The 25,710-nt window shown below is 40.5% G+C and overlaps 1 protein-coding gene across 21 annotated transcripts in view; it reads left to right on the forward strand.

Moving 5' to 3' along the window:
- RALGPS1 (Ral GEF with PH domain and SH3 binding motif 1) overlaps nucleotides 1-25,710 on the forward strand; it is a 617,170-nt gene that overhangs the window by 161,408 nt on the left and 430,052 nt on the right. The window contains exon 1 of one of the 21 annotated variants that reach the window (XM_077145273.1): nucleotides 14,625-14,687. The exons of the other annotated variants lie outside the window; for them this stretch is intronic. The gene's annotated coding sequence lies outside the window, so the exon portion shown is untranslated. Of the gene's footprint in view, nucleotides 1-14,624; nucleotides 14,688-25,710 lie in introns of those variants that run through there. 21 annotated transcript variants of the gene reach the window in all.

Raw genomic sequence — 25,710 nt, forward strand, 5'->3', positions numbered from 1 at the left:
AGACTTTTGATTTCTTCTTTTTGTTCCTTCCTTGCCTTCATTATATCCTCCCTCAATTCATGGATTTGATTTTTGATGAGGTTTTCCATGTCTGTTTGTATATTCTGAATTAATTGTTTCAGCTCCTGTATCTCATTTGAATTGTTGGTTTATTCCTTTGATTCGGCCATATCTTCAATTTTCCTGGTGTGATTTGTTATGTTTTGCTGGTGTCTAGACATTTAATTACCTTAAGTAGTTTATTCTGGAGATTGTTTTCACTTCTTTTACCTAGGGTTTTCTTGCTGGATGAATTTGTTGTCTATCTGTTCTTTGACATTCAGTTCAGCTTTTTCTGGACCACTAGCTTAGGTTTTGTTTAACAGAGGAGAATTTTTCCATTCTTGTTTCCTTGTTTCTTGCCCTGCCTGTATGGTGCCTTCTCCACCCCCACCCCCTTAGGAGGATATACTTAGGTATTATAGAGCCCAGCCAGATTTTCCCAGGCTATACTGTCCTCCTTTCAGGAGGAAAGAGTTACTTTCCTCAGTTTTCCCTGAGGGTGAGACCCAGCAGGTTGAAAGACTTTCCTGTGAAGTCTCTGGACTCTGTTTTTCTTATCCTGGCTGGTATGTGGCGCTTGTCTGCCTGCAGGTCCCACCAGCATAAGATGATGCAGTACCTTTAATTTTGGCAGACTTTTCCTGCTTGGGGTGTGGTGGAGACAGAGGAGAGGTTGTAGACTGGTTTTAATGGCTTCTAATTACCAAGCCCTGGGGTCTGAATTCCTTGAGGGAGGGATTCCACTGCAGATGGGTCTCACCCCTCCCCTGGGGAAGGCACCAGCTCCAGACAAGCTCTCAAAGAAGCTTGTTTCTGCCTATGCCTGTGGCAGTTGCAGCCTGAGAAGCCCTGCTGCTGAATCCAAGGGCAGCCAAGCCTCTGTAGAAACACAGTCACAAAAACCTCTGATTTTTTTTTTCCTTTTTCCGCCAGCCCTGCCTCCTTAGTGCCAGGGCAAAAATCAGCAACCTCTGCTTTGACCAGGTTCACCTGAGCTGGGGGCCTATATTTAGTAGTCAGAATTTGAAAATTAATTTCACACTTGAAGCTTAGTTGTGCTCAGCCCCTGTTACTGGTAAAATCTGTTTCCTTTCCCCTCTGGGAAGCAGCCTGTGGGGGAGGGGTGCTGACCGCCATGGCTTGAGGAACTCACGGTTCTGGGGGGCTCACAGCTGGTCCAATTGGTTTAGACTGGGGTACGCTGTGTGTCCAGTCACTGACGTGGCCCCAGGAGCTGTTCTGTATTGTTCCTAGTTATTTAGTAGGTGTTTTGGAGTACGAACTAAATCCCACACCTTGCTAAGCCATCATCTTGGCTTCTCCACCTGTGTAATAGATTTTCCGTGTAATTTTATTTTATGCATTTCAAAGACTTTTGTGAGAAGGAGCCCATAGGCTTAACCAGACTATTAAAAGAGTTCAAGGTACTGAAACAGTTAAGAACTCCTGAATAGAATATTGCCTTGCGAGTGGTAAGAGCTGAATGAAAGAATGAATGAATGGTGTGTATCTTCCTCCTTTCAATGAAGTTGGCTATGTTTTCAGGGTCAGGTTTTTGGTGGCTTGGCATGAACTTGGTATTTAGCAAATAGCCATTGTCAAGGTCTTTTGGAAACCCCACTCTAACTACTTGAAACTGAAAAAGAGGCATTCATTACAGAGTCCTGGGGATTCCATTGACCCCAAGGTTGGGAGCTAGGGCCCTTGCTCTTATTTTATTTCAAACGTGGGCTCTCTGTCCCACTTCTCTGTGTACCTCCTTCCTCTTCCTGCCTCTGACCAGACTGTCCCCATCCATGGTAGGATTTGGCACTCACAGCTCCTGAGGGTATAATGTCTCAATTTGGTTGACCAATAGCACTGATATCTCCTGGTCCTGAGATCCCAGGAGAATCAGATGGCCCCCTCGTCCAGTTGATTCAGTCTGGGAGGCATGGCCTCCCATCTGCAGGGGCTGTCCCATGTGGTGGGGAAGTGACTCTCAGGGTGAGGTTTGGGCTTAGGGCGAATCTGGTCCCTAATGTGGGATTTGGAGCTTGGCCAGGCCTAGGAACTCAAAGTGAATGGGTGGGATTTCTCTGAGCCGTGGAAAGGATGTTCAGTTCTGCTTGGTCCTCTTATTTCTTAGCTTATGAAATATCTCTTGTCTGAGAGTCACTGCCCATAAATTAGACTGTTTTTATCGGTGATAAGACACACAGGAGTCAGATTGGAAACAAACACTCTGTCTTTCTTTCTAGCTCAGGCTGCTCATAATAAGCATATTTGGTAACACACCTTGGCTGTCATATTTGGCTCTGGGTGGGCTGGGATCAGAGTGGGAGGGAGGCATAGGCAGGTCAAGCTTCCAGGAATCCCCTTCCCAGCAATGGAGGCTCATGGTTTTGCAAAGAATTATGTTGTTTTGTTTTTAACATTTTAAGTCAAAATTTTTGTTGGTTTTAGGGAAAAAGAATAGATACAAATGGATAGAAAATTGTAGGATTAGATTAACAGTATTAGTAACTATAATTTTGATGGAAAGTTTGCTCTGTGACTGGCCTAGATGGAGCTTTTTTTATGTATTTCCTCATCCAGTGCTAATTGAGTTCTTGGATAAGGCAGTGTTGTGATGGTTAAGAACTTGCTGTTGGCTGACTAGGGTTTGAACTTTACAGTCCTTCCATTTAACTAGGAGTAAGCTACATTATCTCCCTGTGCCTCCATTTCTTGGGAATCAGAATAGTCCCTACCTCATGGAGTCGTTGTGAATGATTAAATGAGCTAAAAATGTAAGACTTAGCCCAGAACCTTGCACATCATCAGTTCTCACTAATGATGCTATTATTGGTGGAAAGAGAGGGTGCACTTAAGTGTGCTACCAAATCATGCTGAGAAATGGGCAGAGTTAGAGGTATCCTTCAGATGAGAAACCAGATTGAGCCAATAACCAGTCACAGAAGAAGGAACTGTGGCAACTATGTTGAAGAGCTGCATGAATTCATGGTTCTCAGGCAAGTAGAGAGAGTCAGGGGCTCTGGCCTGAGCCAGGTTGAGCAGATTGAGGAGGTTGGGCTTCATGTCTGGACTCCCCTCTGGGAGACCTTGGAGTGCCAGGCACACCCAGAAAGGAGCGAAGCCCACCCTAGCCTTGAACCGAAGCAGGTTGGATTTGCTTAAGAAGATCAAGCTGGCACTCATTCACTCAATCTTTTCATGATGAACACTCAGTGTTACACCTGGATTAGTCAATTTAATCCGATTTGAACTGATATAAATAAATTGCATCCAATCAAGCTGCCTTGTTCTAGCACAGAACAGAGTGGCTGAGTTGGTCTGAGCTCCGACTCTGTGTGAGTTGGTTTGTCTGGTTTGAGACAGCCCTATAAGTTTGACTTAGCCTTTGAACTCTTCAGCTGAACTTTGAGTCTCAGTTTCTGGGTTCTCATCTTTGAAGTCTCTGGATTTTTCATGCTGCTTTCTTTTGAAGGGTCCCATCCACTCGGTTCCCAAGCCTTTCCTTTTCTCCAGTGTCTGGTTCTTCTTCCCTCAGTCCAGTTTCTTATGCACTGGGAATTCCTTAAACTTTTTTGCTTATTACTGGTACCCTTTTCTGTTATGTGGAGATACAGTTTATTTTTATTTTTATCATTTTAATATTTATTTCAAAGGGAATATAGGAGGAGTTAAACATGTGAGTTTAGATGACTATTATGAAACAGAGCCAGTGACTGCTTTTGTAATCATTACTTATACGTACCATAAAGTTCACCCATTGTAATGAATAACTATAGATGATTTTTAGTAAATTTATAGAGCAACATGCAATTTAGTTTTTTTTTTTTTTTTTTTTTTTTTTAAAGGAAAGACAGAGAGAAGGAAGGAAGGATAGAAGGAAGGAAGGAAGGAAGAAAGGGAAACAACTTTAAACATTTTCTTGTTTTATTGTATTTTGTTTTTCCGTTTTTTGTTACATGGGCTGGGGCCGGGAATCGAACCGAGGTCCTCCGGCATAGCAGGCAAGCACTTTGCCCGCTGAGCCACCGCGGCCCGCCCCAATTTAGTTTTATAACATCTCTTTCATCCCCCAAAATGTTCCTGTGTGCCCATTTATAGTCTATCCCTGTTCCCATCCTCAGCCTACCACTGAAGTGCTTTTTGTCTCAGTAAATTTGTCTTTTCTGGATATTTCATAAAAATAGAATTATACAGTACAGTCTTTTGTGTCTGACTTCTCTCACTTAGCATACTGTTTTTGATGCTTAACTAGTGCATATCAGTATTTAATTTATTTTTATTGCTGAGTAGTATGCCATTGTGTATACATATGGCATTGTTTGTCCATCCACCAGTTGGTTGACATTTGGATTGTTTTCATTTTTGCCTATTATGAATAATGCTTCTATAAACACTCATGTGCATGTCTTTGTGGAGACATATGTTTTCATTTCTTTTTTAACTTTTTTTTTGAAATACTTTAGAATTTATGGGACAGTTACAAAAATAATACAGACATCATAAAGAGAACTCCAACATTTTCCTAGGACCAACCCCCAGATATGCAGATCCACCAATTTTAACATTTTGCCACATTTCTTCCTGTCTCTTTCTCTCTCTTTTTTTAAAACATTTTTTGTTTTTATTTGAGAAGTTGTAGGTTAACAGAAAAATCATGCATAAAATACAGAATTCCCCTATACCACCATATTATTAACTCTTTGCATTAGTGTAATATATTTCTTACAATTGATGATAGCACATTTCTATAATTTTACTATTAACTGTAGTCCATGGTTTGCCTTAGGGTTCACTGTGTTGTACCATCTCATGGGTTTTTTTAAAATACTTTTTTATTGTGAAATATAACATATATGTAAAAAAGCAATACATTTTCAAAGTACATTGAAATCTGTTATAGAACAGACTTCAGAGTTTGATATGGGTTACAGTTCCATAATTGTAGGTTTTTCTTTCTAACTGCTTCAAGACACTGGAGACTAAAAGAAATATCAATACAATAATTCAGTAGGCATACTCTTTTGTTAAATCCAGTCTTCTCTGTTATAACTCCTCCTTCTCCTTTGATCCTTCTCCCAGTCTTTTGGAGTATTTGGGTTCTGCCCTTTCTAGCTTTTTCATGTTGGAAAGGGCTGTCAATAATATGTGATAGGGGATGGAACAAGTTGATATTCTTGGAGAGGCTGGCCCCTCTGGATTTTAGACTTATCTGTTCCAGGGACCCATCTGGAGGTTTTAGGTTTCTGGAATGTAATCTCAGTATATGAATGTTTTGTAGAATCTCAGATAGAACCCTAGATGTTCTTTAGGGTTGACAGGAATGATTTTGTTTGGGGTTTGGCAAACCATGGTAAATAACAATATGTAGCTGAAGCTTGTGTAAGAGTAGTCTCCAGAATAGCTTCTGGACTCTATTTGAACTCTCTTAGCCACTGAAACCTTATTTTGTTACAATACCTTTCTCCCTTTTGGTCAGGAAGGTGTTTTTGATCCTTTGGTGCCAGGGCCCAGCTCAGCTCTGATAGTCATGTCCCAGGTTGCCAGGGAGACTTTCACCCCTAGATATCATGTCCTACATAGTGGGGAGGGTAGTGATTTTACTTGCAGAGTTGGGCTGAGAGAGAGAGAGAGAAAGGCAGAAAGGCCACATTTGAGCAACAAAAGAGGTCCTGTAGAAGTAGCTCTTAGGCGTGACTATAAGTAGGCTAAGCTTCTCCACTACATAAAGAAGCTTCACAAGAGCAAGCCACAAGATCAAGAGCTTGGGAGTCCCTAATGTTTGAGACAGTATCAGGGGTTTCCCTCGTGGTAAATTGATAGTTCCATATTTTTATCTCCCACCCCTTAAGGATCTTTGCCAATACTTTTTAAATTATCTGCTCAACAAACTCTGGGATGTATCTGGGTATTACATTAAGCCCTACAGAATTACAAGTCCTTCTTCCCATCTGGGCTCCATGTTTTTGGGTTGTTTAAATCAGCCATCCAGAGTTAATTATGTGCTACAGAAAATTTAGGTTTTAGACAAAATAAACCTCTATTCCTTTGGTCTCATACAGTAGGTGAAGTTCTAAAATACAGACAGTGGCTTCCTTATCCCTGTATTCTGATTCACCTTAGTCCCAACCCGATTAGCTTTATTCTTACAACTAATTGAATCCAGTCTCTCTCTCTCTCTCTCTCTCTCTCTCTCTCTCTCTCTCTCTCTTTTTTGTATGCTGTATGATGGGGTCACATTTCTGGTTATTGCAGCACCATTTGTTGAATTTTTGTTTCATTTGTTTGTTTTGCTTGTTTGTTTTTGGGAAGTGCATGGGCCAGAAATCGAACTTGGGTCTCCTGCATGGCAGGCAAGAATTCTACCACTGACCTACCCTTGCACACCCCTGATCTCTTTTTTGGTTTCTTTAACAATTGTTGTATGTGGAAATGCTGATTTTCAGAGCTACAGAATTCCTACTCTTAGGTGTCACACAGGTACTCAAAATTCCAGAGACATAGAAGGTTATACATATATGACACTGCATCTCAAAATCTAGAAATAACAATTGCAGCTCTGGACTAAATGTGACTAAATGTGACTGCTTTAAAAGCTTACAATCTAGGCCCCAATTTTCTTGTATTTTCTAAAGCAGACCTTATAGTTATTTGTTCTTTCGTTTTTGTTTTATTTGGCATTGCATAATGTCCCTCAGGTTCATTCACATTGCTGTATACCTCATGACTTCATTTCTTTCTGTAGCTGTACAATATTTGATCATATGTATGCACCTACAGTTCGCTATTCTGCCTCTCAGTTAGTGTATCCTTCAGCCATCTCCTCCATTGGGCATCATGTATAATGTCCAAAGTCAACAATCCATGCCTCACATTATCCTGACTTAATTGTACAATCATCACACTCAATTTTAGACAATTTTCACTGCTCCCAAGAGAAAAATAACCGAGAGGCACATCTTCATCAAATAGAAAATCCAAAACTCCCCTTAACTCTTGCTCTTTCTCCCAATTATTTACCCCTTGTATTGCTGTAGTACTATTGATATCTTTGTGTTAAACATAGACCATAAAATGCAATAATAGTTTTCCCCCTATACCCTTGTGCTGGTTTGAAAGAATGTATGCCCCCTAGAAAAGCCATGCTTTAATCAAAATCCCATTTCATAAAGGTAGAATAATCCCTATTCAATACTGTATGTTTGAAACTGTAATCAGATCATCTCCCAGGATGATGTGATTTAGTCTAGTGATTGTTAAGTTGGATTAGGTGACAACGTGTCTCCACCCATTTGGGTGGGTCTTGATTGGTTTATTGGAGTCCTATAAAAGAAGAAACATTTTGGAGAATGGAGATTCAGAGAGAGCAGAGAATGCTGCAGCACCACGAAGCAGAGAGTCCATCAGTCAGCACTTTGGAGATGAAGAAGGAAAATGCCTTCCCGGGGAGCTTCATGAAACAGGAAGCCAGGAGAAGAAGATAGCAGATGACGCTGTATCTGCCACGTGCCCTTCCAGATGAGAGAGGAACCCTGACTGTGTTCACCATGTGGCTTTCCAGATGAGAGAGAAACTGACAGTGTTTGCCTTGTGCCCTTCCACTTGAGAGAGAAACCCTGAACTTCATCAGCCTTCTTGAACAAAGGCATCTTTCCGTGGATGACTTAGATTGGATATTTCTATAGTCTTGTTTAACTGGGACATTTTCTCAGCTTTAGAACTGTAAACTAACAACTTATTAAATTTCCCTTTTTAAAAGCCGTTCTGTTTCTGGTATATTGCATTCCAGCAGCTAGCAAACTAGAACACCCCTCTATTATTTACTCTTTGTACAAGAGTCACACCTTTGAAAAAGTTCACACGAGAACTTATTTATGTTTGTAGCGTTAATTGGTGGGATACTTGAGTCTATACAACCCCTTTCAATCACATTCACCTTCAATATGGCAATATTACTCATAGACCCACTAATGAACTGCCTTCACTTCAATCCATTCTCTTACATTTATGTTCAACCTCATTAAGTAACTGCTCACCTATCTCTAGATTCTATGTATCTCTAGGTCCCCTATATTCTATATTATAAGCCTCTGAGTTTATCTTTACCAGGGTCATAATAGTGAAATCATACAGTATCTATCCTTTTTGTGTCAGACTTATTTCACTCAGTATTATGTCAAGGTTCATTCATGCTGTCATATGCTTCAGGACCTCATTTCATTTTACTACTGCATAATATTCCATTGTATGTATATACCACATTTAGTTTATCCACTTGTCTATTGATGGACATTTGGATTGTTTCCATTTTTTTGGCAATTGTGAATAATGCTGCTATGAACATCACTATGCAAATGTCTGTTTGTGTCACTGTTTTCAGCTCTTCTGGGTTTTTACTGAGTTGTGGTATTGCCAGGTCATAGGACAACTTGATATTTAGTTTTCTAAGGAACTGGCAAACTGTTTTCCATAGCAGCTGTACCATTATACATTCCCACCAGCAGTGCATAAGTGTTCTACATTTTCTCCAACATTTATAATTTCCTGTTTGTTTAATAGCAGCCATTCTTATAGATGTGAGGTGATATCTCATTATAGTCTTGATCTGCATTTCCCTTATAGCTAATGAAAATGAGCATCTCTTCATGTACTTTTAACCATCTGTGTTTGCTCTTTGGAAAAATGTCTATTCGTATCTTTAGCCAATTTTATAATTGGGTTGTTTGTTAATTTGTTATTGAGTTGTATGATATCTTTATGTATACTGTCTGATGGTTTTTAAAAATTTTTTTATTCTAGTTATATATTTATACAATCTAAAACTTTTCCCATTTAACCACAGTACTGTTAATTACATTCACAATGTTGTGCTACCATCACCATCATCCATTACGAAACCTTTTCTGTCAACCAAAAAGAATCTCTGTCCAATTTAACAAAGACCTTCCCATTCCCTACCCCTACTGCAGCCCATGGTAACTTGGATCCTTGTTTCTGACTCTGTAAGATAGCTTACTCTAATTATTTCATATCTGTGGTATCTTACAATATTTGTCCATTTATGTTTGGCTTATGTTACTCCATATGATGTCTTCAGGGTTCATCTATGTTGTCACATGTATCAGAACTTCATTCCTTTTTATGGGTGAATTATATTCCATTGTATGCATATACCACATTTTGTTTATCCATTCATCAGTTGATGGACTTGGATTGCTTCCATCTTTTGGTAATTGTGAATAATGCGGCTGTGAACATTATTGTGTAAATATCTGTTTGAGACCCTGCTTTCAATCTTTTGATAATTATGAATAATGCTGCTGTGAACATTGGTGTGTAATTATCTGTTTCGAGACCCTGGGTCATATGGTAATTCTATACTTAAGTTTCTGAGGAACTGCCAAATTGTCTTCCAGAGTGGCTGCACCATTTTATATCCTCACCAACAGTTTCTCCACAATCTCTCCAACGCTTATAATTTTCCATAAAAAAATAGTAACCATTCTAGTGGGTGTGAAATGGGATCTCATTGTGGTATTGATTTGTATTTTCCTAATGGTTAATGATGTTGAACATCTTTTCATGTGCTTTTTAAAATTTTGTATTTTTTTATTTTATTTTTTTGTTTATGCATTTTCATGTGTTTTTAAATTTTTTTAAAAAAATATTTTCATTGAAAAAATCTATACACATACAGTCCAACCATATTATACAGTGACTCACAATATCATCACATAGTTATGCATTCTTCATCATGATCATTTTTAGAGTATTTGCATCACTCCAGAAAAAGAAATAAAAAGAAAAAAAAAGAACTCATACATTCTATATCCCTTATCCCTCTCTCTCATTGACCCACAGTATTTCAGTCTACCCAATTTTTACTTTTTTTTTCATGGGCAGGCACTGGGAATCAAACCCAGGTATCTGGCATGGCAGGCAAGAAGTCTGCCTGCTGAGCCACTGTGGCCCACCCCCAATGTTTTCCTTTTATCTCCTTCATTGTTTTATTTATTTATTTGTCATCTGTCCTTACCCTGGATAAAAGGAGCTTCAGACACAGGTTTTCACAATCACATAGTCACATTGTAAAAGCTACATAGTTATACAGTCTTCTTTAAAAGTCAAGGCTACTGGAACACAGTTCAACAGTTTCAGGTACTTCCCTCTAGCCACCCCAATGCACCATATATTAAAAAGGAATATCTATATAATGCATAAAAGTAACCTCCAGGAACTTCCTGACTCTGTTTGAAATCTCTCAGCCACTGAGTTTGTCTCATTTCTATCTCTCCCCTTTTGGTCTAGAAGGCTTTCTTGTACCAATGATGCCAGGTCCTGACTCATCCATCCCTGGGACTCAGATCTCATGTTGCTAGGGAGATTTATACCCCTGGGAGTCATGTCCCATGTAGTGGGGAGGGCAGTGAGTTCACCTGCCAAGATGGCTTAGAGAGAGAGGCCACATCCAAGCAACAAAAGAGGCTCTTGGGGCATGACTCTTAGGCATAATTATCAGTGGATTTAGCCTCTACTTTGGAGGAATAAACTTCACAGGGATGAGCCCCAAGATTGAGGACTTAATCTATTGATATGCTTGTGAGAATATCAGGAATTCCCCAGATGGGGAAGTTTAATATTTCCTCCTTTCTCCCCAGCCCCCCTAGGGGACTTTGCAGATGCATTTTTTTCTTCTTTGCCCCAATTATTCTGGGATATATTGGGGCATCACACTAACCTGTAGAAACCAACAAGATCTCATACCCTTCCATGTAATTACGGTGTTCAAGTAAACTGACCATACAAGCCAAATTAGATAATGTGCTACCCAAAATATCAATCTTTCACCAAATAAACATCTCTTCCTTTGGTCTCACACAGAGGTTGATGTTTGAAAATATGGGCCATATCATCCTTTACCCAGTATTTTGATTTACCTTAGTCCTATAGATGCAAGCTTCATTCATATCTCTAGATAAAGTCTGATCATTTTTTCAGCTCTTTAAACAGTTGCTGAATGGGGTAATGCTGACTTTCAGCTTCAGTGCTCTAACTCTGAGTCTCATGTGTCACCTAAATACCCAAAGTTTCAGGGAACAGCCAGGCTACATACAAATAGCTCAGTATCTCAATTTAGAAACATCAATTACAACTCCTGAATATATGTGACTACTGTAAGAGCTTGCAATCTAGAACCGTTTACAATAGGCTCCAATCTAATAACCCATGCTCTCAACTTCAGTTCTCTGAGTTTGTATATTCTAGTTAGTCCATATGAGTAAGGCGTGAAAATATTGTCCTTTTGTTTCTGACATTTCATTTAATATACTGTCCTTAAGGTTCATTTACCTGGTTGCATGCCTCACAACTTCATTCCTTTTTGTAGCCATTCAGTAGTCAATTGTATGTAAACACCACAGTTTCCCCTTCCATTTCTTAGTTGTTGTACCTGTAGACCACCTTCATCCATTGCAAATCATGAATGCTGCCGCCATAAACACCAGTGTGCAAATGTTCATTCGTGTGTTTTTTGACCATGTGTACATCTGCTTTAGAGTAGGGCCTATTCAAGCCTTTTGCTTATTTTTAAGTTGGGTTGTGATTTTGTTGTCAAATTGCAGCATTTCTTTATATATTCTGGATAATAAATCCTTATCAGATTTGTGCTTTCCAAATATTTCCTCCCATTTTGTAGGCTGTCTTTTTCCCTTCATGATAAGTTTTTTGATGTACAGAAGTTTTAAAAATTTTGTTGAGGTCCCACTTCTCTAGTTTTACTTTTATGACTCGTGCTTTGGGTGTAAAGTCTCAGAAACCTTTGCCTGACACTGAGTCCTGAAGATATTTCCCTGTGTTTTCTTCTAGGGGTTTCATAGTTTTGGTTCTTATATTTAGGCTTTTGGTCCATTAAAAAATTTTTGGGTATGATATGAAGTAAGGGTCCCCCTTCATTATTTTGCATTTGGACATCCGGCTTTCCTTGCACTATTTGTTGAAGAGTCTACTCTTTACCAATTGAATGGACTTGGCACCCCTATAAATCTGTTGGCCATAAATGTGAGGGTTAATTTATGAACTCTCAATTCAATTTCATTGGTCTATTGTATATGTACGACCTTGTGCAGTACCATACTATTTTGATTACTGTGGATTTGAAATAAGTTTTAATATCAGGAAGTTTGAGTCCTCCAACTTTGGTCTTCTTTTTCAATATGGCTTTGGCTATTTGAGAACCCTTACCCTTCCATGTAATTTTGATGATTGGCTTTTCCATTTTTGTGAAGAAAGCTGTTGGAATTTTGATTGGGATTATATTGCTTTGGGTAGAATTGACCTCTTAATATTTAGTCTTCTAAATTATGAGCATTGAGTATCTTCCTATTTTTTTAGGTCTTACTTGATTTCTTTTATAATTTTCTATGTACAGGTCTGTTCTAGTTTGCTAGCTGTCAGAATTCAATATACCAGAAACCAAATGACTTTTAAAAAGGGGAATTTAATAAGTTGCCAGTTTACAGTCCTAAAGCCAATAAAATATCCCAATTAAAACAAGTCTATAGAAATGTCCAATCTAAGGCATCCAGGTAAAGATACTTTGATTCAAGAAGGGCAATGAAATTCAGGGTTTCTCTCTCATCTGGAAAGGCACATGACAAATGTTGTGTCATGTGCTTGCTTCCTTTCCAGCTCCCCAGGAGATGTTTTCCTTCTTCATCTCCAAAAGTTGCCAGCTGGTAGACTCTGTTTCATGGTTCTGCAGTGTTCTGTTCTCTCAGAATCTCCAAAGGTCACTGGTGGACTCTGTGCTTCGTGGTTCTGCAGCGTTCTGAAGCTTTCTCTAAAGTTCTTCCTCTTTTAAAGGATTCCAGTAAACTAATCAAGACCCACCTGGAAAGGATGGAGACACTTCTCTACCTAATGAAGTTTAAAACTCATACGTGATTGAGTCACATCTTCATGGAGATAATCTAATTAAAGTTTCCAACATACAATACTGAATAGTGATTAGAAGAAAGGGCTGCCTTTATAAAATGGGATTAGGATTAAAACATGGCTTTTCTAGGGTACATAAATCCTTTCAAACTGGGACATGGTCTTTTACATCATTGGTTAAATTTATTCCTAGATTTTGATTCTTTTAGTTGCTATTGTAAATGAAATTTTTCCTCTAAATTGTTCATTAAAATATATAGAAATACTACTGATTTTTGCACGTTGATCTTGTACCCTGCCACTTTGCTGTATTTGTTTATTCTAGTAGCTTTGTTGTGTATTTTTCAAGATTTTCTGTATATTGGTTCATGTCATCTGCAAATAAGGAAGTTTTACTTCTTTTCCAACTTGGACGCCTTTTATTATTATTATTATTTTTGTCTCATTTCTCTAGCTTGAACTTCCAGTACAATATGAAATAACAGTGGTGATATTGGTTATCTTTGTGTTGTTCCTGATCTTAGAGGGGAAAGCTTTCTGTTTTTTACCACTGAGTATGATGTTAGCTGTTGGGTTTTCATATATGCTGTTTATCAGGTCAAGGAAATTTCCCTCTATTCCTAATCTTCTAAGTGCTTTTATCAAGAAGGGGTGCTGGATGTTGTCAAATGTCTTTTCTGCATCAATCAAGATGCGCATGTGCTTCTTCCCCCTTCATTCTGTTAATGAGGTCTATAATATTAATTGATTTTCTAATGTAGAACCACCCTTGCATACCTAGGATAACTCAGTTGATCATGGTGTATAATTCTTTTATTGTGTTGTTATATTCAGTTTTCTAGAATTTTGTTGAGGATATTGATGTATACTTTTCTTTTCTTGTGGTATCTTTATCTGGATTTGATATGAGGGTAGGGTTGGGCTCATAGAATGAGTTAGTGAGTGTTTCCTCCTCTTGAAGTTTTTGGAAGAGTTTGACCAGGATTGGTGTTAATTCTTCCTGGAATGTTTAGTAATATTCTCTTGTGACGCTATCTGGTCCTGGGATTTTCTTTTTGGGAGGTTTTTGATTACTGATTTCATTTCTTTATTAGTTATTGGTTTGTTGAGATCTTCTCTTTCTTCTTAAGTCACTGTAAGTAGTTTGTGTGTTTATAGGAATTTTCCATTTCATCTAAGTTATCTAATTTGTTGGTGTACAGGTGTTCATGGTATCACCTCTTATAGTCCTTTTTATTTCTGTAAGGCTGGTAGTAAGGTCCCCCTTTTCATTTTTTTTTTTTTCTGAGAGAGAAACTTTTATTTGCCCTTTCACTCTACACTACCTCCCACCCCATTCGTACTAGACCCTGGTCTTCCCTGTCCCAAGGAAGGCAAGGCCAGGACCAACATGAAAAGAAAGAAAAGTTCATTGTTGGCTTTTGAACTTGCAAGGGCCCGAAATTCTGTTAATTTGGGGTGATTTATGGAATTTTGAAGGGTAGATTGACTATATGCTATTTTGGTCTTAGATACAGACTTTAGAACTTAAACCCCACATACTCGCCATTATTTTCCTTTTGAATCTCTCCGTCCAAACCATTGAATCTAGAACCCTGGGGACTGATTCATTCCAAGCGCTAGGCAAAGAGAGAAGGACCAATTGAAAAGTCCAGCCTGTAGCACTGTTGTACTAGTGGCTGCCACAAGGTGTCGCTGTTGAACACTGGTTCTGCAAGGTTTGGTAGAAGCTGGTTTCCTCCTTTTCATTTTTTATTTTAGTTATTTGTCTAGGTAAAACTTTGTCACTTTTATTGATCTTTTCAAAGAACCAACTTTTGGTTTTGTTGATCTCTATTTCATTGATCTCTGCTCTAATCTTTATTATTTCCTGTCTTCTGCTTGCTTTGGGTCTAATTTGCTTTTCTTTTTCTAGATCCTTATTGTGAGGTTTGGTCTCTGATTTGAGATCTTTCTTCTTTTTTAAGTAAGCATTTAGAGCTAAAATTTCCCTCTTTAGGGAAATACCTTTGCTGTATCTCATAAGATTTGGTATGCTGTGTTTTTAGTTTCATTTACCTCAAGATATTTCCTAACTTTCCTTGTGATTTCTTCTTTAACCCACTGATTGTTTACGAGTATATTGTTTAATTTCCACATATTTGTAGTTTTCCATTTTCCTCTCTGTTACTGATTTCTAGCTTCATTCCCTTATGGTCAGAGAAGATAATTCTATAATTTCAGTATTTTTTAAATTACAGAGACTTCTTTTGCATGTGTGTGACCTATCATATAGTCTGTTCTGGTGAATGATTCATGCTCACTAAAAAAGAAGGTATATTCTGTTGCTGTTGGGTGAAGTGTTCTATATTCATCTCTTAGGTCTAGTTAGTTTAGAGTACTATTCAAGTCTTCTATTTCCTTATTGATCTTCTATCTAGATGCTGTATTTATTATTGAAAGTAGTGTATTGAAGTCTCCTTCTACTAGTGTAGAACCATCTATTTCTCCCTTTAGATCTGTCAATATTCACTTCATATATTTTGGGACTCTGCAAATTACAGGTACAAATATATATTTATGATTTCATGTTGTCTTGTTGAATGGACCTGTTTATTGGTATACAATGACCTTTTTCCATTGCAACAGGTTTTGATTTACAGTTTATTTTATCTGATATTAGTATAGCTACCCATCTCTCTTTTGGCTACTATTCACAGTGTTTTTTCCTCCTTCCTTTCACTGTCAACCTATTTATATCTTTGACTTTAATGTGAGTCTCTTGTGAATGGCGTATAGATAGGCTGTGCTTTTTTATTCATTCTGCCAATCTCTGCCTTGTGACTGAAACATTCTATCCATCTATATTAAAGTAATTACTGATAATGCAAGAGTTTCTTATGTGATTTTGCTGTTTTGTAAATCTTATTTATGTTTTCTTTACAGTTACCAGGGAATTAAAATTTAATATCCTAAATCTGTAGCAATCATATTAAACTTGAAACCAACTGAGCTTTAATAGCATATACATGCACTGATTTAATATCCCTACTTCTTCCCACCTTTTTTTGTCCTTGTTATAAATTATGTCATTGTATATTATGTGTCCAAACCCATAGATTTATTATACTTTTTATGCATTTGCATCTTAGCACCTGTGAGAATTAAAAAGTGGAGTTACATACCAAAAATACAATACAATAATATTGGCATTTGTAATTTTCCATATGGTTATTTTTACTGGAGGTCTTTTTTTTTTATGCCGTTTTGACCCAATGTCTAGTGTTCGTTCCTTTCTGAAGAACTCCCTTTAACATAGCTTTTAGAACAGGTTTACTAGTAAGGAACTCCCTTAGTTTTGTTTATCTGGGAATATCTTAATCATTCCTTCTCTTTTGAAAGAAAGTCTTGTCATTTATTAAATTCTTGGTTGGCAGTTGCTTTTCTCAGCACTTAAAAAAATTGTACCACTGTCTTCTTGCCTTCACAGTTTCTGATGATAAATCAGTTGCTTAATATTATTGGGATTCTCCTATACAGTGCATTACTTTTCTCTTGCAGCTTTCTGAAGTCTCTTCTTGTTATGGATTATTTTCTTGTTCCTTTGATTGGGCCCTCATTGCCTGATTCTTTGTTTGTCTTGTAATCTTTTGTTGCACATTGTGCATTTTAATATTTTAAAGTGTTCATTCTGGAATTTAGTCCCTGAGCTGTCTGTTCCTTATGTTTGTATACAGCTAGTAATATGACAGAGATTTTCTTGAATGGTAATCAAAACAAACCACCCATAGCAAAAAGCACTTTGCACAGTCTTTGCAAATTGGCTTTGCTCTGTTTTGAAGTTTCCTTCAGAGCTAAGTACTACTATCAAGAAGATTGACCTGAAGTAGATGTATAATGCAGGGTCCTTTCTGATTTATGTGACTCTGTGTGGGCTTATGCTTGCTCTTGGTCTTCAGAATTCCCATGTGTGCAGTTTACAAGAATTTGTAGAGGCCTCCTTGTAATGGTTAGGGACAGGTGTCAACTTGGCCAAGTTGTGGTACCTGTTCATCTGATTGGGCAAGCGCTGGCCTGTCTGTTGCAATGAGGACATTTCATAGGATTAGGTCATGATCACCTCAGCTACATCCACAGCTGATTCCATTTGTAATCAGCCAAAGGGGTGTGTCTTCTGCAATTAGTGATGCTAAATCCAATCATGGGAAGCCTTTTAAGGAGGACTCAGAGGAGACAGGTTGCATTCCTGCTTTGGCTGGTGAGCCTCTCCTGTGGAGTTTATCCAGGCCATCCATTGGAGTCATCGGCTTCGCAGCCTGCCCTGTGGATTTTGGACTCTGTGTTCCTACGGTCACGTGAGACACTTTCATAAATTTTATATCTGCAAGTGTTCCCTGTTGATTCTGTTTCTCTAGAGAACCCTAACTAATACATCTTGGTACCGGGAGTGGTTCTTAAGGAACAGAATCTTAAAAATGGGTTTTTATGAATGGTTTTCTACTCTGACTGGGCTCAGAGACACTAAGGACTCTGATTCCCGTAATCAGAATGACACTCCCAATCCATGGACTGAGTTGGCAAAGGAGATAGTCAAAATATCATCATTCGATTCTCCTAATGCTTCGCTTGTACGAAGCCAGACTCTGGGGGATAATGTTTTTGACACCTTTACAGAGTTTTGTAGAAATAAGAGTTATAGAGATGTTGGTTGGTTGTTGTTAGATACACTGTCTACATTAAAGGGTGAAAGGGATGGGCTTAAGGCTTCAAACAAGAAGCTTAAGTGCCATCTGAAAGATGTAGAGGTTTCTATGAGTATCCTGAAGGAAAATTTTATTTCCTGTAGCCATAGACTTGAGATCTCTGAAAATCAGACTCAGAATCTTATTGTTAGAGTAGCAACTTTACAACGTAAACTGAAATCTCAGTCTTGCATGGTGTCTGCCGTTAAAGTGAGGGCATTGATTGGAAAGGAGTGGGACCCTGAAAAATGGGATGGTGACATATGGATTGATAATGATGTTGGGGGTGAGGTTGAAACCCTAGACCATGCTGAGCCTTCTTTAGATAACCCTGTAATAGTCTGCCCTGAGGACATAGCCGCCCCACCTCCAGCCTGCCTTGAGAAATTGGCCACCCAACCTCCTCCTGAAGGGATTAGCCCTAGAGTTATTAATTCTGTTTCACCAGATGAAACTGCAAATGAAAGCCCTGAAGCAAATGGCTTGGAAGATATTTCTAATTCTTTTCATGACCCACCCCCACCACCCCTCATTTCTTCTAGACCTATAACTAGACTAAAGTCCCAACAGGCCCCTAAAGGTGAGGTACAAAGTATCACACATGAGGAGGTACGTTATACTCCAAAAGAACTGTGTGAGTTTTCCAATTTATATAGACAGAAATCAGGGGAATATGTGTGGCAATGGATTTTAAGAGTGTGGGATAATGGTGGGAGGAATATAAGGCTGGATCAGGCTGAATTTATTGATATGGGCCCACTAAGCAGAGATTCTGCATTCAATGTTATAGCTAGAGCAGTTAGAAAAGGTGTTAACAGCTTGTTTGGGTGGTTGGTTGAAACATGGATCAAAAGGTGGCCAACATTACCTGAGGTTGAAATGCCAGAACTGCCCTGGTATAATGTAGATGAGGGGATCCAGAGGCTTAGAGAGATTGGGATGTTAGAGTGGATTTATCATGCAAAGCCTGCTCTTTCACCCCAGGAATGTCCAGAGGATGCACCTTTTACCAGAACAGTGAGAAATAAATTTGTGAGACTAGCACCATCATCCCTCAAGAGCTCTGTGGTTGCACTTCTCTGTAGGTCAGATATTACTGTAGGAACTGCTGTCACTGAGCTCGAATCCTTAAACACAATGAGGATGACAGGATCCCAAGTTGGCAGAAGCCAGGTGGCAGCACTTAATCACCAAAGACAGGGTAGACGTGGCTATTATAATAGACAACAAACTCAAAGGAGGCATCAAAATTATATGACACGCAGAGATTTGTGGCATTGGCTAGTAAATCATGGGGTGCCTAGAAATACAATAGAAGGGCAGTCTACTATATTCTTGTTGGAGCTGTATAAACAAAAGAGTTCTAGGTCAAGGGAACAGAAGTCTAACCTGAATTACAAAAACACAGAGTCACGGCCCCTTAACCAATTTCCAGACTTGAAACAGTTTACAGACCCTGAGCCCCTTGAATGAAGGGGAGGCCAGGTCCCTATGGGGGAGAAACCTGTTACACTGCCACAAATTTATACTGTTAACCTTCCTCTAAGTCTTCCCCAAGGAGACCGACGGCCTTTTACCAGGGTAACGGTGCATTGGGGAAAAGGAAATGATCAGATATTTCGGGGATTATTAGACACTGGTTCAGAAGTGACATTAATTCCAGGGGACCCAAAACATCACTCTGGACCACCAGTCAGAGTGGGGGCTTATGGAGGCCAGGTGATCAATGGAGTTTTAGCTCAGGTCCGTCTCACAGTGGGTCCAGTGGGCCCCCGGACCCATCCTGTAGTTATTTCCCCAGTTCCAGAATGTATAATTGGCATAGACATACGGAGCAACTGGCAGAATCCCCACGTTGGTTCTCTAACTCGTGCAGTGAGGGCTATTGTGGTGGGAAAGGCCAAGTGGAAGCCACTAGAACTGCCCCTACCAAGCAAAATAGTAAATCAAAAGCAGTACCGTATTCCTGGAGGGATTGCAGAGATTACTGCCACTCTTAAGGACTTGAAAGATGCAGGGGTGGTGATTCCCACCACATCCCCGTTCAACTCTCCTATTTGGCCTGTGCAGAAAACAGATGGGTCTTGGAGAATGACAGTGGATTATCGTAAACTCAACCAGGTGGTAACTCCAATTGCAGCTGCTGTTCCAGATGTAGTATCATTGCTTGAGCAAATCAATACATCCCCTGGTACCTGGTATGCAGCTATTGATCTGGCAAATGCTTTTTTCTCAATAGCTATTAGTAAGGACCACCAGAAACAGTTTGCTTTCAGCTGGCAAGGTCAGCAATATACTTTCACTGTCCTACCTCAGGGGTATATCAACTCTCCAGCCCTATGTCATAATCTTGTTCGCAGAGACCTTGATCGTTTCTGCCTCCCACAAGACATCACACTGGTCCATTATATTGATGATATCATGTTGATTGGACCTAGTGAGCAAGAAGTAGCAACTACTCTAGATTTACTGGTAAGGCATTTGCGTGTCAGAGGATGGGAGATAAATCCAACAAAAATACAGGGGCCTTCCACCTCAGTAAAATTTCTAGGTGTCCAGTGGTGTGAGGCATGTCGAGATATCCCTTCTAAGGTGAAGGATAAATTGCTGCATCTGGCCCCTCCCACAACCAAAAAAGAGGCACAACGCCTAGTGGGTCTTTTTGGATTTTGGCGACAACATATTCCTCATTTGGGTGTGCTACTCCGGCCCATTTATTGAGTGACCAGAAAAGCTGCTAATTTTGAGTGGGGACCTGAACAAGAGGAAGCTCTGCGACAGGTCCAGGTTGCTGTGCAAGCTGCTCTGCCACTTGGGTTGTTTGATCCAACAGATCCAATGGTGCTGGAAGTGTCAGTGGCAAATAGAGATGCTGTCTGGAGCCTTTGGCAGGCCCCTGTAGGAGAATCACAACGCAGACCCTTAGGATTTTGGAGCAAAGCCTTACCATCTGCTGCAGATAACTACTCTCCTTTTGAGAAACAGCTTTTGGCCTGCTACTGGGCCTTAGTAGAGACTGAACGCTTAACCATGGGCCACCAAGTTACCATGAGAGCTGAGTTGCCTATCATGAGTTGGGTGTTGTCTGACCCACCAAGCCATAAAGTTGGGCGTGCACAGCAGCACTCTATTGTAAAGTGGAAATGGTATATACGAGATAGAGCCAGAGCAGGTCTTGAAGGCACAAGTAAGTTACATGAAGAAGTGGCACAAATGCCCATGGTTTCCACTCCTGCTGCCACATTACCTTCTCTTTCCCAGACCAGAGCTATGGCCTCTTGGGGTGTTCCTTACAGTGAATTGACTGAGGAAGAGAAAACTCGGACCTGGTTTACAGATGGTTCAGCACGATATGCAGGTACGACCCAAAAGTGGACAGCTGCAGCATTACAACCCCTTTCTGGGGTGTCCTTGAAGGACAGTGGTGAGGGGAAATCCTCCCAGTGGGCAGAACTTCGAGCAGTGTACCTGGTTGTTCATTTTGCTTGGAAGGAAAACTGGCCAGAGGTGCGTTTGTATACTGACTCATGGGCTGTTGCTAATGGTTTGACTGGATGGTCAGGGACTTGGAAAGACCATAATTGGAAAATTGGTGACAAAGAGGTCTGGGGAAGAAGTATGTGGATAGACCTTTCTGAGCGGGCTAAAAACATGAAGATATTTGTGTCCCATGTGAATGCACACCAGAGGGTGACTTCAGCAGAGGAAGATTTTAATAATCAAGTGGATAAGATGACCCGTTCTATGGATACCAGTCAGCCTGTTTCCCCAGCAACTCCTGTTATTGCCCAATGGGCTCATGAACAAAGTGGTCATGGTGGTAGGGATGGAGGTTATGCATGGGCTCAGCAACATGGACTTCCACTCACCAAGGCTGACCTGGCTACAGCCACTGCTGAGTGCCCAATCTGCCAGCAGCAGAGACCCACACTCAGCCCCCGATATGGCACCATTCCCCGAGGTGACCAGCCAGCTACATGGTGGCAGGTTGATTACATTGGACCACTCCCTTCATGGAAGGGGCAGCGATTTGTTCTAACTGGAATAGACACATACTCTGGATATGGGTTTGCTTTTCCTGCACGTAATGCTTCTGCCAAAACTACTATCCGTGGGCTTACAGAATGCCTTATCCATCGTCATGGTATTCCACATAGCATTGCTTCGGATCAAGGAACACACTTCACAGCAAATGAAGTGCGGGAATGGGCACATGCTCATGGAATTCTCTGGTCTTACCATGTTCCCCATCATCCAGAAGCTGCTGGATTGATAGAACGGTGGAATGGCCTTTTGAAAACTCAATTACGGTGCCAACTAGGTGGCAATACCTTGAAAGGCTGGGGTAATGTTCTCCAGGAAGCTGTGTATGCTCTGAATCAGCGTCCACTGTATGGTGCTGTTTCTCCCATAGCCAGGATCCATGGGTCCAGGAACCAAGGGGTGGAAATGGGTGTGGTGCCACTCACAATTACTCCTAGTGATCCACTGGGAAAATTTTTGCTTCCTGTCCCTGCTACCCTGAGTTCTGCTGGTCTACAGGTTTTAGTTCCAAAACGGGGTATGCTTTCTCCAGGAGAAACAACAGTGATACCACTGAACTGGAAGTTAAGATTGCCACCTGGCCACTTTGGGCTACTTATGCCTCTGGATCAACACACCAAGAAGGGGATTACATTATTGTCTGGGGTAATTGACCCTGACTATCAGAAGGAAGTAGGACTGCAACTACATAACGCAGGTAAAGAAGAGTTTTCTTGGAATATAGGAGATCCCCTGGGGCGTCTATTAGTACTACCATGCCCTGTGATTAAAATCAATGGAAAACTGCAACAACACAATCCAGGCAGGACCACTAATGGCTCTGAGACTTCAGGAATGAAGGTTTGGGTCACCCCACCAGGCAAAGAACCACGGCCAGCTGAAGTGCTTGCTGAGGGGAAAGGGAACATGGAATGGGTAGCGGAAGAAGGTAGTAATAAATATGAACTTCGACCACGTGATCAGTTACAGAAACGAGGACTGTAATGCTGTTTTGTTTGTGTTATACTATTTAAGTTGTAAGATATCAAGTTTAAGAATGAATGTTGCCCAAGGATTTGCACGCTATTCTGGAGAGATTTAATGTGTTTCCAGTTATATGCAGGACAGTTGAGTATTGTCAGGTAAAAGAAAAAATGTGTGCTTATTTGTTTTCATTTGGAAATTAAGTATGGTCTAAGGTGATATATATATATATATATATGTGCCAAGTTGACAAGGGGTGGACTGTCATGGTTAGGGACAGGTGTCAACTTGGCCAAGTTGTGGTACCTGTTCATCTGATTGGGCAAGCGCTGGCCTGTCTGTTGCAATGAGGACATTTCATAGGATTAGGTTATGATCACGTCGGCTACATCCACAGCTGATTCCATTTGTAATCAGCCAAAGGGAAGTGTCTTCTGCAAATTAGTGATGCTAAATCCAATCATGGGAAGCCTTTTAAGGAGGACTCAGAGGAGACAGGTTGCATTCTTGCTTTGGCTGGTGAGCCTCTCCTGTGGAGTTCATCCAGGCCATCCATTGGAGTCATCAGCTTCGCAGCCTGCCCTGTGGATTTTGGACTCTGCATTCCTACGGTCACGTGAGACACTTTCATAAATTTTATATTTGCAAGTGTTCCCTGTTGATTGTTTCTCTAGAGAACCCTAACTAATACACTCCTGTACTCTCTTTGAAATATATTTTCACTCCCTCCTGGGTGCTTTTTGTGTGACTTCCTGTAGATAGTCTTTTTCTTTAGCCCTATTTTAGTTAATTGTTTCTCAGTCTCTTCCAGCTGCTTGCAAGTCACTTCTCTGTCCTCAGAACAAACTCTGCGAGGGCAAGCCCAAGAAAAGTTCCTTGGCTTAGTCCCTTGAACTTTCATCTGATAGACTGTCAGAAAGGCACGGACATACATGTGCCCCAGTATGCATAGGACCACTTTGCTTCCTGGAACCCACACCTCATTTGGAAGTGGTAGAGGAGCCAGCAAGGGTGCTGGAACTTCTTTTATGGCTTTTGAAACTGAGTTTTCTTGATTCTGTTTGCCCAGTTAATACAGCCTTTTAACAATTTTCCATAGTTTGAGGATGGTTACTTCCTTTAAGTTTTCTCTACCACCTGTGTCCAAAAGCTTGGTACAATGGTTGTTCTCAAAACTGACCCCTAGCCACCTGAAATAGCTTATCAAAATCTGTGATCAGTGATCAGACCCCCTTCTCCCAACCACATTTTTGAGTACTAGGTCTTTTTGATCTCCCCTGGCACCAGCAAGCTTCTTCAGAAGCCCAAGCTGCTGTCTCCACTGCTGCCTACCATGAGGCTTAGGGATGGGGAATATAGCCACTGCAGTGAGGGTGGAACTCACCAGTATCTACTGCAGTTTAGCAGCTCTTCCTCTCTTCATTCCTGGATGCTGTGTAAAATTCCACTAGACTCCAGCATTTCAAAATAGTTGATTCAGTCAGTTCTTGTCAGTTTAATAGCTATTTTGGTGGAGAGGCTGATTCTTGAATTCTTACTCTGCCAACTTAACACCTAACCCCACCCCCCTTTTTTGGTAAATACTCAGGAGTGGAATTACTGGGTCGTATGGTAAATTTATGCTTAATTTTTAAGAAACTGATCAACAATTTTCAAAAGTGGATGTACCATCCACTTCTGGGAAGATGGCCAACTAGAGTAGCTTGAGATTAGCCCTGCTCCATGGGGAAGTTAGAGAAGGGACAGGAGGGTGACTGAGGTGGCAATTTGGGAGTGCAGCTGATCTGGGAGAGCTTTCTGCACCACATGTGGCAGCCCAAGGAACTGAGAGGCAGAAAGCTAGAACCTGGTGTGGGAATGCACGGACAGGAACACGGGACTAGGAAGTAAGCTAGGCTGCATTCCTTGGGTGGACTACCCTCACTAGCATAGCCCCATGACCGGTGACTCACCCCACACCCCACACACCTGAACCCTATCACCCACTCCCATTCTCCGTGCTCCAGGTGCCCCCACCCCACCAGCCCCCAGTGCACATACCTGTCCCCTACCCCCACCCCAAGTGCAGCTCAACCCACCTCTCCTGCATCCCTCCCTAGCATTAGCTCCCCCTCTCTGTTACCTGCAGGCTATTGCCAGCATATAAAGGTTGTGGGCACTAACCTCCATACCTAGGCTACCCCTAACCCCTGCTCACAGTGTCACACAGCCTCACCCTGCCCTCCCTGAGCTCAGCACCTCTGTTTATGGACTCCCAGGCCCACGCATGTGCATGGCCCCCCAATCATGTTATTCAGCTCTCGGAACCACACATTACAGCAGTCCTATAACTGCGCATTCACACAGCCCTCAGCCTCACTTCCCAGCTCTGAGAAGATCTACCTGAAACTTGCATAAGAGCAACCTGCAGGGTAGCCTCTTGACTCTATTTAAGCTGGAGTAGCTATACTAATATCAGACAAAATAGACTTTAAATGTAAAGATATCATAAGAAACAAAGAAGGCTGCTACAAAAAGGAACAATGTTGTGAGGCATGCAATGATGTGAATGAACATGTGGGACACTTGGTGAGACAAAATAAGCCAGAAACAAAAAAAACAACAACAATGGTGTGGTCACCTTTAGAAAATGCGTATAAGAAAACGGGCTTAGATTTTAGAGCAGACACATTACGTCTGGAGTGGTGATTATTATTTCTGGATTTTGAGAGGCTGTTATATATATATATAACCTAATATTTAGAGATAAGAACAAAGATGAACAGGTTTGGGTTAAAGTCATTCAGAACATAGGGGTAAGGAAGACAATGTCTATATTTTAGAACCACACTCTTTGAGACCAATGGAAGAAAGGTTTATTTGATCTGGAACTGAAATTTTCTGTAGTGCATAATCTAATTCAACCTATCTGTATAGCTCATTTGAACAACTGAAACACAGAGAACACAGAATGAGAAAGAGGTCCTTTAATCCTGTATAGATTATTGTAATGCCTGGAAACATCCTAGAGTAT

This window comes from Tamandua tetradactyla, chromosome 2 (assembly GCF_023851605.1).
Source record: "Tamandua tetradactyla isolate mTamTet1 chromosome 2, mTamTet1.pri, whole genome shotgun sequence".
NCBI lineage: Eukaryota > Metazoa > Chordata > Mammalia > Pilosa > Myrmecophagidae > Tamandua > Tamandua tetradactyla.